Source organism: Elaeis guineensis, chromosome 4, assembly GCF_000442705.2.
Source record: "Elaeis guineensis isolate ETL-2024a chromosome 4, EG11, whole genome shotgun sequence".
Taxonomy (NCBI): domain Eukaryota; kingdom Viridiplantae; phylum Streptophyta; class Magnoliopsida; order Arecales; family Arecaceae; genus Elaeis; species Elaeis guineensis.
In genome coordinates this window covers 30,723,298-30,734,337 of record NC_025996.2, presented here as the reverse complement: position 1 = coordinate 30,734,337, position 11,040 = coordinate 30,723,298, and the positions used below count along the sequence as shown (strand labels likewise).

At 35.6% G+C, this 11,040-nt stretch overlaps 1 long non-coding RNA gene across 2 annotated transcripts; it reads right to left on the bottom strand.

Annotated features, from left to right (window-relative positions):
- Positions 1–1,734: 1,734 nt before the first annotated feature.
- On the bottom strand, positions 1,735–6,151 carry LOC105043022 (uncharacterized). Of its 2 annotated transcripts, none has more exons than XR_831621.4 (3): positions 5,998–6,151; positions 2,198–2,285; positions 1,735–2,089 (listed from the first exon to the last, which is right to left on the bottom strand). It is a non-coding gene; the product is annotated as an uncharacterized lncRNA (long non-coding RNA). The 2 variants fall into 2 exon arrangements; XR_003800591.2 differs by having other exon boundaries at positions 2,198–2,361; positions 5,998–6,147.
- Positions 6,152–11,040: the final 4,889 nt, after the last annotated feature.

The following is an 11,040-nucleotide window of genomic DNA, read 5'->3' as shown; positions in this document are numbered from 1 at the left end:
TCAGTCAATAGTCGAGATGTATAAAATTCTCGCAATTTCAAGTCCAGCGAATGTTTATGTCAAACAGATGCTTCGCAACTAAAACTCAAACCCGTTTCCAAAACTTGCCTTCCTTCTCTTCCTACAAAAAGACCACAAACATCAAATTTTTACCAAAATGAGAGAAATCACAGCTTAGTTTTTACAAATAAAGACCGTCGGCACCGCGTTTTGTTAAGCAGACAAGGTTGACAAGCTTTGGTTCAAGCAGGCGTAGGAACGAGCCAGGTTCACATGTCGTTCGACACGGTTTACAGGAGGCTAAGTGGCTAACTACACCAATCGACACTCTCGAAGAAGAAAAGCAAGCAGAAAAACAAATTTGAAATTTTACAATGCAGAAAATTAAAGTATAAAAAGCAAGCAAGAAAGAAAAGAACTGAGACAAAGTTGAAACAGCTGTTAACTGAAAAGAATAATAAAAAAAAAAACAACCAAGCAGTTACAGTGAAAAAAGAAAAAGAAAAGAAAAAGGAAAAGAAAGAAAGCAACACGAACAAGAACAATAACAAATGACCTGCCAGGAACGTATGGTGTCCATCACCATATCTTCTGTCTGTAAGACATGCTGAAGACTTACTGATTATGTTCAGTTTCATTCATTCCTACATTATTCCTGTTTCCTATCACGAAAGCTTCATGCAAGGAGTCACATGTTGCAATAAATGGATCTTCTGGTTAATAATCAAAGCCATATAGCAGCAAATAATTTTGTTTGCATATGTTACATAAAGAATTTTCTAGAACACATTAACCCAGTTTGAGGATTGCACAATAAAGACTTAATCAAGCAAGTTCCTAGTTGCTTCCATTTCAGATCCAATTCAAAAACTCAGCAATCTAATATGGAAACCTAGCCATTCTCGCTAATCTGGATATTCAACTCAGCGGAGTTCTAAATTGCCCCTCACAATGTTTCACATTTATGACATGCTTATTCACTACATATAACTTCAATTCAGGATGTATTTAAGTTATATGGTGTCATTTCTGATTTCTTTATATGGTTTGTATTATTTATATTTAGTTCACAGTCCAATGTCATCATAATCGTTAGTGACTTGTGGACTAATTTGTCCAAGTTGCCAACTAATGTATTCTCAGCATACTTGGATTGTCAACATACTTGCATAGGAAGATAATTCCCATTCAATATCAGAAGTGCCATCAAAAAGACATATTCAAATAGAAGTTAGAACCTGCACCCAAGTTTTACTTGAAGTCATACAAACCTTCCAAGGATGTTGCTGAGTTCTGCTTGGTAAGTAAATTTGCCTTGGAAATCCGATAGGACAAAACTTATGTTCACGATATTGCTAATTATCCCGTCCATATTCGCAATACATTATTATCCATTAAATCAAAGACTAGAGGGACAATTAACAAGATGTACTTATGTTCATTATAAAGGCAGCTATGGCCATCAGAGTGATCGCATGGTTTAAACACTTTTTTGTAATTTTAGTATTATCCCATATATAGTCAATAATTTGTGAATTACCTTACAATTAAATGCAACTGTCTACCTGCAATGTACACGCATTGCCTAGCTAGCAGAGGAGTAATTAAATCATAGAGATAAAAGCCTAATCAAGATATGCAAAATCAGTGCCCAAGCTTGAGGCATGGACAATGCTAATATGTCTGCAAGAAAAGAAGCTTTTTCTTCCTATATATCCATACCACATACAGAAATAATTCCAATGAAAAGGATTTCCCTGAATCCATAATTAGTTAACTTGTCCATTCTCACATTAATGCATAAAAAGAAATCAAATAGAGAACAAGAAGAAAGCTATTGATGACACTACAATAACAAGAATATATTTTCTCAAATTATTAATACAGAAAAGCACAAGATATTTTTCCCAGAAGATGGTTTCTCTATAAGTGAAAAGAGACTGTGATCAGACAAGCAATTTATGTTTTTGGATAGGTGGAAGAGTCTGGCCCAATATCACGAGATCCAGTGTTCACATATGGCCCTCGAAAAGTAGCCTGTGGTGGCAGAGGCTTTGATGAATCGATTACAGGTTTATTTTTTGATTTCCTTCAGAAAAGAAAAAAGAGAAAGGAAAACACTTATCTCAGTTAAACACGCATGCACTGACGCACACAATGCACCGAGAACCATCAGAAACAAGAAAATCATACTTACACGAAGAAGAAGGGAAATGACAAGCCAGCACCTGCAAAGGCTAATAAGCCTGTTGCCATCACTACATTACGTAACCGGGACATCCAAACTGGATTAAATGGCAGAAACAGAGTTTCATGTGAGTGACTCCAGCGAAACATTGATCACAACTATTGAGGAGCCATCTAGAAATTGTTGATAGTTTCTACACGATGTTAGCAGAAATGCACAAACCTTTCACAGGCATATATAAAATAAACTTTAGGTACAATTACATTCTCAGTATCCAGAATTTCAGGATCATTTCATGATTCTACACACACACACACACACACACAAAAGAAAAAAGAAAAAGTAACACACCTTTGTGATCAAATGCTAATAGTCACAAATAAAATGGAAGAATAGAGCATATAACACATCACCGATTTGCTGACTTTGTATAATGAAATATGAAAAAGAATAAGATTCATCAGCCAATATGTAATTAAATATGTATTCGTGCAAATTAATCTCCTTATGATATATGAAAAAGAACTCTAAAAGAAGAACAGAAGGTAAAAATATCTGGGATGGCTTAAGATTTATTTGAAACTCAATTCTTTAAAATATTGGCTTGCACCAGATTGTTATTAATTAATAGGTCAGAAGATATATTTCCTAGACTAATAGATTAACACTTGCTTTAATAACTTAACATCAGCAGTGAATTAGGACCTTTCCCAGTTGTCATATCCCTCTACTTGGTAACCAGAGGTTCTGGATTCGATTCTTGGGACGTGTATTCCAAATACCTAAATTTGGGTAATTATAGTGCAGGTGGATCTCCTTCCCTTTCTCTCTCTCTCAAATAAGGACATCAATAAATAAACTCCTTAATTCAAGCTGCCATCTTAGTAGAATATTTCTGCTCTTTCTTTAATGAATCAGCAAGTTTAGATTATCTGATAGTTTTCTGGTCACCAGAAGCAGGCATGCCACATTGATTCTTGGACTCTAAATGCATGCATACTAGGTAGTCACACATAGGCAGTGGCCTTTGACAACATAAGTTTGCAGCCAAATACTAAGCTCTTTTTCTTCCTATCAAATGACAATACTCTCTTCTCAAGAAAAATGAATATACACATTCCAATTCTTCTTAACATCCCATGGACACTACAAGTTCCATGTGCTAGAAATTATATAGGTCTGATCAAATCCTACTTCACATCAGATTGCCAGAGTCTACATAAAATCAGATCATAGAACATATTAGATTGGATAGCATGGCTGTGCAAATATGGATCAGATTAACCAGCAGTTACTTAACTCCACCATGTACCTGTTGGAGTGCAGGAAGTTTATATGATTTCCTTAATGTGCCCATGTGACATGAAGGCTACATTTCTTTGGAGCATCATGTTTAGTAGGATAATTCTATATAAATCACTTCATGCTTGCTTCTTCCATCTATCTTTATTTCTTCATTCTTATTCCACAAATGAAATTGGCATCTTTTGCATAGTATTGAAGTGTGTCAATCAAATCAAAATTCTGGTTGGCAATTTAACATTTAAAGAAAGAAGTGGGCATGCATATGTGTAGGGCAGGAAAAAAGTAGGTCTGTCAGTATGAAATGACTTCGGATCAATAATTACCTTCAGGTCAGGCTGGGCTGGAAGGTAAGGCCTGCAAAAGTCTCAGGCCAGGGTTAGGCAACCTTCAGCCATACTGATGGTTAACCAGGACCAACTTATAATTCTCTTAAACCTAAAACCTGGACCCTATGCCTCTCTACTTCCCTCAACATTGGTGGCCTCGTACCCCCTTCAGCAGTGTCTTGTTCTCCATACCTCTCCTCTAAGGTAGCATCCTCCTCGCCGCTACTCTCCCTAATAGCAGCCTTGGCTTCCATGAATCCACTAACCCCATACTCTTTTCCCCTAGCCATACCATCCGAGAAGTAACCAATCTTGGCATCCTAAACACGCAGCACCACTTTTTCGGCCATACCACCAAATCCAAAGTTGAGCTTCCAATGCCTTCATCTAGGGTTAGAAAAAAAACTCAAATTGATTTTTTTAGGAAAACAAATTCAGTAACAATATTATTTCATATATATTACTTGGATTCTTTTAAATTAAAAACACGGTGCTTTCAATAAAAAATATTTAACAAGTCCTTCACATATTTTTTTCATCACGAAGAATGCTCTCTGTTTTTTTCCAATCCTTGACATTTAGTTCTTAACTTTCTTTGAAATCTATCTTGATCAGGTGGTGCATATGTCATACATTCCTTTGACATGCAACATAAATGATATTATGAGCACATGTAAAAGACAATATCTGTTGATCAGAAGCACGAAATAGCTTTAGCTAGTATTTTGACACACCCTCCCCTCCCACCCCCCACCCCACAAAAAACACCATCACACCACAGTTTCTTTTTTCCTTCTTTTTCTTTCTTTTTTTCTTTCTTTTTGTGGGTGGATGGGGGGGCAGATAGAAAGCAAAACAAAAGAAATATGCTAGCTCCATCTTGATGACTTGCATCATCTGTATCTATCATTGTTACATATAGGTAAAGAATGTTTGATACTCTTGACTGCTTTGCCTTGGGTTACAAAAAAAAAAAAAAAAAAAAAGAATCCCAAAAGTAGAACCCCAACCATATCCTTAATATAATTCAAAGCTTCTTCCCTTTGTGTACCTCATAGATAAAGCTTGTGAAATCCTTCGTCCACTTCATGCATCTGAGTTTCCTAGAAAAAAAACTGTATGTTTTATCAAAGTGATCATCTTCATATATGTAGATTCTTATGCAACATCTCCTTCTCCAAGTTTTCTAGCAAAAGGTTTTATGAAATCTTATGTAGTTATGGTTTAACAGCATTCAGATTCCTGCAGTTATTTTCAACATTTACATATTTCCCTACTAAATCAAATAAATAATTGGGATATATGAGCCAAATCACTATCTCCACTTCTGAAAAAAACCAATTCCTCAACTACCTTTTCCTTTAACTCCCCTATTGCACCCAATTGTATCATCTTCATCCAGTCAACCACTCCACACGTCAAGATACAGGGTTGCTGCAACCTTTTCAAGTTCTGTGATGCCTCGGATACTAGTTAAACAATGGTTCTAAGGGTTAAACACTAGACTGGGTGTCTCAAAGATACAAATGGACATAAATATCATCCAATTTTTATACATAGCCTCAGAAGAAACTACTGCATCAACACGTACATTTGACTTCACTATCAATTATTCTGGGTCCTTGACCTGCTAAAACCCTGTCCTACCTACAAATTTAGCTCGACAAAGCCATAAAACATCCTCAATAGATTCTCTCTGCACGATAGAAGGAGACCACCGTTCCAAAGGGCTCAAACAAATTGGTGATCTAGCGCAAAATTGCCAGAGAGAGAAAGATAAAGCGTTTAGCATAAAGTCATCTTCCAACGGGCCTCAATATGAGGAGAGTATTCTTGAATATAAATTAAATATAATTACATGAAACAGGGCTTAGGGAGTTCACTACCAGAAGGGGGGGTACAAATCAAGTATTTCGAGGTACCCAAAAAAATGATAAATTAAAAAAAAAAAAAAAAGGCTGTATACGAGTTCTAAGATCGTCCCTCGAATTTTTAAAATATATTCAGAGTGATTCTTTTCTTTGAATCTATGCATATTTCTAAGGCAGTAATTATCAACGAGAAGGAAGCATTCGCACACCAAACTCCAAGACGAAAACAAAATCAACAGCAACGAATTCGTGTCTCACGATTAGCAAAAGAAAGAAGAAAACCGTGGGAGGAGATTCGAATTGGTACCTGAGGATCCCGGGGTGGGGGGAGAAACCTCGAATTGGTACCTGAGGATCCTGGGGCGGGGGGAGAAACCCTAATGTGAAAACGGGTGAAGTGAGAAGCGAAACCGGAGAAAGGGCGAACAAGGGGCTGGTGGAGGTCCGTCCGAATGGTCGATAAGTAACGCCGATATCTCCACAGAACGGAGTCCTTGCCGAAATTGTTATTTCCTTTCCTGGTATAATTGCACAGAAATAACGTCTATCATTTGCCCCATTCAGCAGTCAGGTTAACCCATGACCGACCGGATTGCACCTGACCTGATCCATATTTGAAAACCGATGATTTGGGTTAGATTTAATAATTAAGCTAAATCAATATTCCGGGCCACATATAGATCTTATATTTTCAATCCCATGCAATGTAATCCATATCTTATATTTCATACCCTTCAAATTTCCCCAATTTCCATATTGAACAAGATACATCAAAATCTCAGCTCGTCCCAATGTTAGCCATCCATTGAGATAATTGATATATCAAGATTTAGAAATTTTGCAAGAAATCTCTAGAAAGAAGGTAATTCTTCAAGTAATGCTATGGGTAGGGTATTAAGGTCAACAGCCTATGAATCTAATCCAAAACCAATGCAAGATAGAATTTTGGGTTGGATTTTGAAATAAGATCTGTACTCGTCCAGGGTTGGAAATGAACTTCGATGAACCCATGCTTGCATCCAATGCTTCTTGCCTTGGTGGCAAGAGGTACTTCTTCATTATTACCTTAGCAAGGTATTCTTTTATAATATTTTATTATAAAAAATTTTAAAATATTATATATTATTATTTTTATATATTTTATTATTTTTTAAAAAATAATATTTTTTTCTTTTTTCTACTTGTGGCTTCTATGCATCAATCCCCCCTCCAACACCACTGGCGGCTCTTTTGCACCCCCCCCAGTAGCCCCTACATGGCTCCTTTGTCTTCCTATCTGTCCGCAGCTCCTCAGCCATCATCTCCCTCCCCTTCACTCTTAGTTCTTCCTCTCTCAATGCTCGTGACTCCTCTGCACCCCCCTCCAAATTTTGCTCCTGCAGTTCCGCACTCTCTTGCCCCTACCTCCGCTCCTGACGGCCTGCGGCTTCTCCATGCCACCTTCGCTTTTGATGGTCATGAAGAAGGCTTTCATAGAAATAAATAATTTAATTGTGGCACGAAATGATTCTAATTTTTGAAATATTTATCGTACTAGTCATGTATATTAAGATTTCAATTAGTTAAAATCTGAATGGTCTATATTTAATCTGACGATTAGAAATAGATAAATAATAAAAAAAATTAAAATATTTTTTTAAGTGTCGTAGCAAAATCCGACTAAGTAAAACTACTATCATTTTGGACCATATTGTTTCTAGAGATGTGATTAGGAATGCAGGTATAAGAGGAAATAACAACTAAAACCATACACATATCCCACAAACACCAGTAATGCATCACAGCGCCAAGCATACCCTCGCCTGGGGATACCCAAATGCCTATAAGAAATGTGGCTTTGGCTAGGCTATTCTTAATAGTTAGTGCAATTTGGCCTTTCTGACCAGCCAACCTATGGCAAGTTATCTCTCGTGCTGACAAAAGAGTGCAAGATGAAGGGATGGATGAAATCGAAAGACAAACAGTTTGAGAGGAAGTGTTTAGAGTTCAAAGATCAGTCGATTCTAAAATTCCAATAAGAGATCTGTCATGCTACAGAAACTTCAATTCATTACAACAAAACAAATTATGAAGCGTAAATCCAAACCGGAGCCAATCTAATAAGCTTTTAAAATAATTAACTATATACCCACCAATGTGGGATAAGTTGCCTCGCCGTGGGATATGTCATTCACAATAACCGTGGGATCCCTGTGATTCCCTACCATTATGAGGTGATTAACCTAAACTCGTGGTGGGATAATTCAAGGCTCTTGAGTCACAGGACACATCAGAAAATGTTTCTAAATCGGTCCTTCTTTTTTAACAAAAAAAAAATACTTGATCCTTTTTTAATAAAAGAAAAAACAATCAAAGCTGCGAAGCTTCCTTCACATTCTTCACGCCAATTTTTGTGTACCAACCGAGTGATTATTTCATGATAACGCCATCATCATCGTCATCCATATAATCATTTTTTCAACCCCTTAAAAGAATACCAAATTTTAATATCCATGAAAAAAAAAAAAAGAAAAAGAAAGATTTTTTTAAAAAAAAATAACAGTATTTTTTTGGATAAATTATGCTGTTGATCCCTAAACTAAGTTAAATTTTCTTAGAAGACTCCCCAACTATAAAAATCTAAAATTTAATTTCTAAACTATTTAGACCATTTTAATATTATCCTCGGATGCAATTTCAGCAGTTTTTTTTTATTAGAATCCGATATAGCAACCACCGGTGTTTATATGGAGTATCCTTTGCTCCATGGCTCAATCAACATTGACACGACTTAAAATATTTTAAAAAATACTATTGATGTGGTCAAAATTTATAATTTTAAAAAATACCCTCTCCTTCTCCAATTGGAAATTACTTTCTTTCCTAGTTTGAACAAGACGATCAATTTTCGCTGTGGTTCTATTCAATCATCTGGCATTTGTTTGTTGCCTGAATTTTTTTTTATTTTCTATTGTTTTTGGCATCTTTTTCTCCATTGAAGTCAGGTATGTACTATAGATTTATGCGGGTCTTGGTTTTGTGTATGTTTTATTTTTTGCACCATGTTTCACCTCATTTCTATCCCATTATCTTATGAAATCAAGGGTCCTTTTCTGCACTTCAAATAATGAAGGAGAAGAGTTTTGCTTTTATGGGTAGTAGGCTCAATAAAGACCTCATGGATAAGAAGAAATTCAGATAAGAGATTTTTTGGTTGCCCACGACTTGGGATATGAATTATCTTTTGTTCTAATTCTACTTGATATTTTTCTGACTTCCAAAAAGTACTTTTATATATGGGAGGTATTCGTGCTGTGACTACTTTGAATAGTATGATGACGAATTCTGTCCCATAAAAAGGTAGTTATAAATTGGCTTATGGAGGAAATGGATGAGATGGTGAATCAAGTCGCATGCTATTATGTGAAAGAGAGGATGTATTGTGAAATTATTTTATTCTCTCGATTGGTCATTGGCCTGTTGGTATTGAAGAATCAGCAGTAGCAATAGGACTTGGTGATGCATTATTTTTTAATATATTTGAGATTTTGATGTGGGTAATATTGGAGGTTCATGGGTGTTAAATTGGATGTTTATAATAAATTCATCCAGAATTGTAATTGAAATTTTTTTGTGCTCTTCAATCTATCATTTTTTTCTAAAGTATGCTACAAATAAATACTTGGTTTGCTATGGAAGTAACCAAAATCTGAGCAGGACTAAATATGTCATTATAGAAATATTGAGGATCAAATAAAAATAATTCAGAAGTATATGGACTAATGAGATATAAATACTATAGAAGTCATTCTATGGAATCATAACGGTAATTTATCAAAACCTAACCTATATGTGAATATAACTATGGAGTTAAAAGATGTCAGCCATCTGATACATTGAACAAATTATGAAATATTTGAAAAAATATTATCATTAATAACAGTACAGGACCACCATTCATTATATGATATGATTTGGTAATATTTATCCCGACATTGTAATACATCAAATGGAATGGATAATCATTTACACCTTTTAAAATACTGCATAGAAATAAAGTTCCAAGATTAATGCTATTTACATCCAAATAATGAGATGCCTATCACTTACAATTATTGCAATACTATTTATAATATAATGAAATTATAGAGTAGCAGATAAACTAGGTCAGCCCTCTTACTATAAGCAGATCTACCTTTTGCAGCCTTCTCAAGTGTTGAAAATGTAGCCATCCTACCAGCTGTAACTCCAAACCTCCCTATGACAGTGGATCCAGTCCTCCCACCTTTAACTATAGCCCTCCTAGTAGCAGAACTAATTCTTCCAATAGTGGATCCAGTCCTTGTTGCAATAGTTCTTTCATTAGAAGCAGATCCACACCTCTCCTAGCATATGCAGTTCTCTCAATACGACCAATGTCTCTGCTTATAGCTCCTCTACTTGCAACATTATATATAATGGAGGCCTTTTGATATGAGTCCTTCTAATTGCAGCCCTCCTGCCACTAGCATGACTACTCTCAACAATAGCACCATCCACCTATGGAGTCTCAATTCTAGTAAATACAGAGATCTATAAGGTAGCATAATGAATTGATTAGAATATAGTTTTCATTGTTGATGTCAAATATATAGTTTTTGACATATCTGCATACCATAATACTTTGATGTAAGCCTAAAGTCTATGAATCTTCCATTGCTGCTCCCTTTTTCTTGGCTTTTATGTACCAAAGTAGAAGCATCACTTGTTCTTTGCCTCTATCTTGGATTATCTCCCATTGCTTGTCCTCCATAAGTCCTTAAGTTATGTCTCTATAAATGACATCTTCTGCACCTCATCCTTGTATTTGTCTTTCTTATTCTAGTTGAAATGAGGTATTGTGGTTCATCTGCATCTCTTCTTCTTTACTTTTTTGGCCTACCAGATGGTCTCATTACTATTAGAGGTAGTGGAGCGATTAAGTTAGTCTTAGACCATATGTTCTGTCTATTAAGTGGTTAGAGAAAGTGAGAGTATATTTGCAGGCCTCTTTTACAAATAGTATATATGCTGTATTAAATGTGCACAAGATATATCAGTCAATTGCCATTTAAAACAGCATATTCATGTTATCCAAATCCATAACATGCTAATTAGGATTATGTTCAACCTCATACATGCTGCCACTAGCCGATGTTGCTAGACAATATCTGAAAACTTTCTTATTCTTCTCCAGCTTCTTCATGATGTTAGGACAAATTAGATAATTATGTTTGAGCATCAATTCTCTCTTCTTAATTATCTTTGACATCACAATCTTACATATCATCTCCAGCATTTGTGCCATAGACTTAATCTAAACATGCAATATATAAGTATTAGAGGTCTCAGA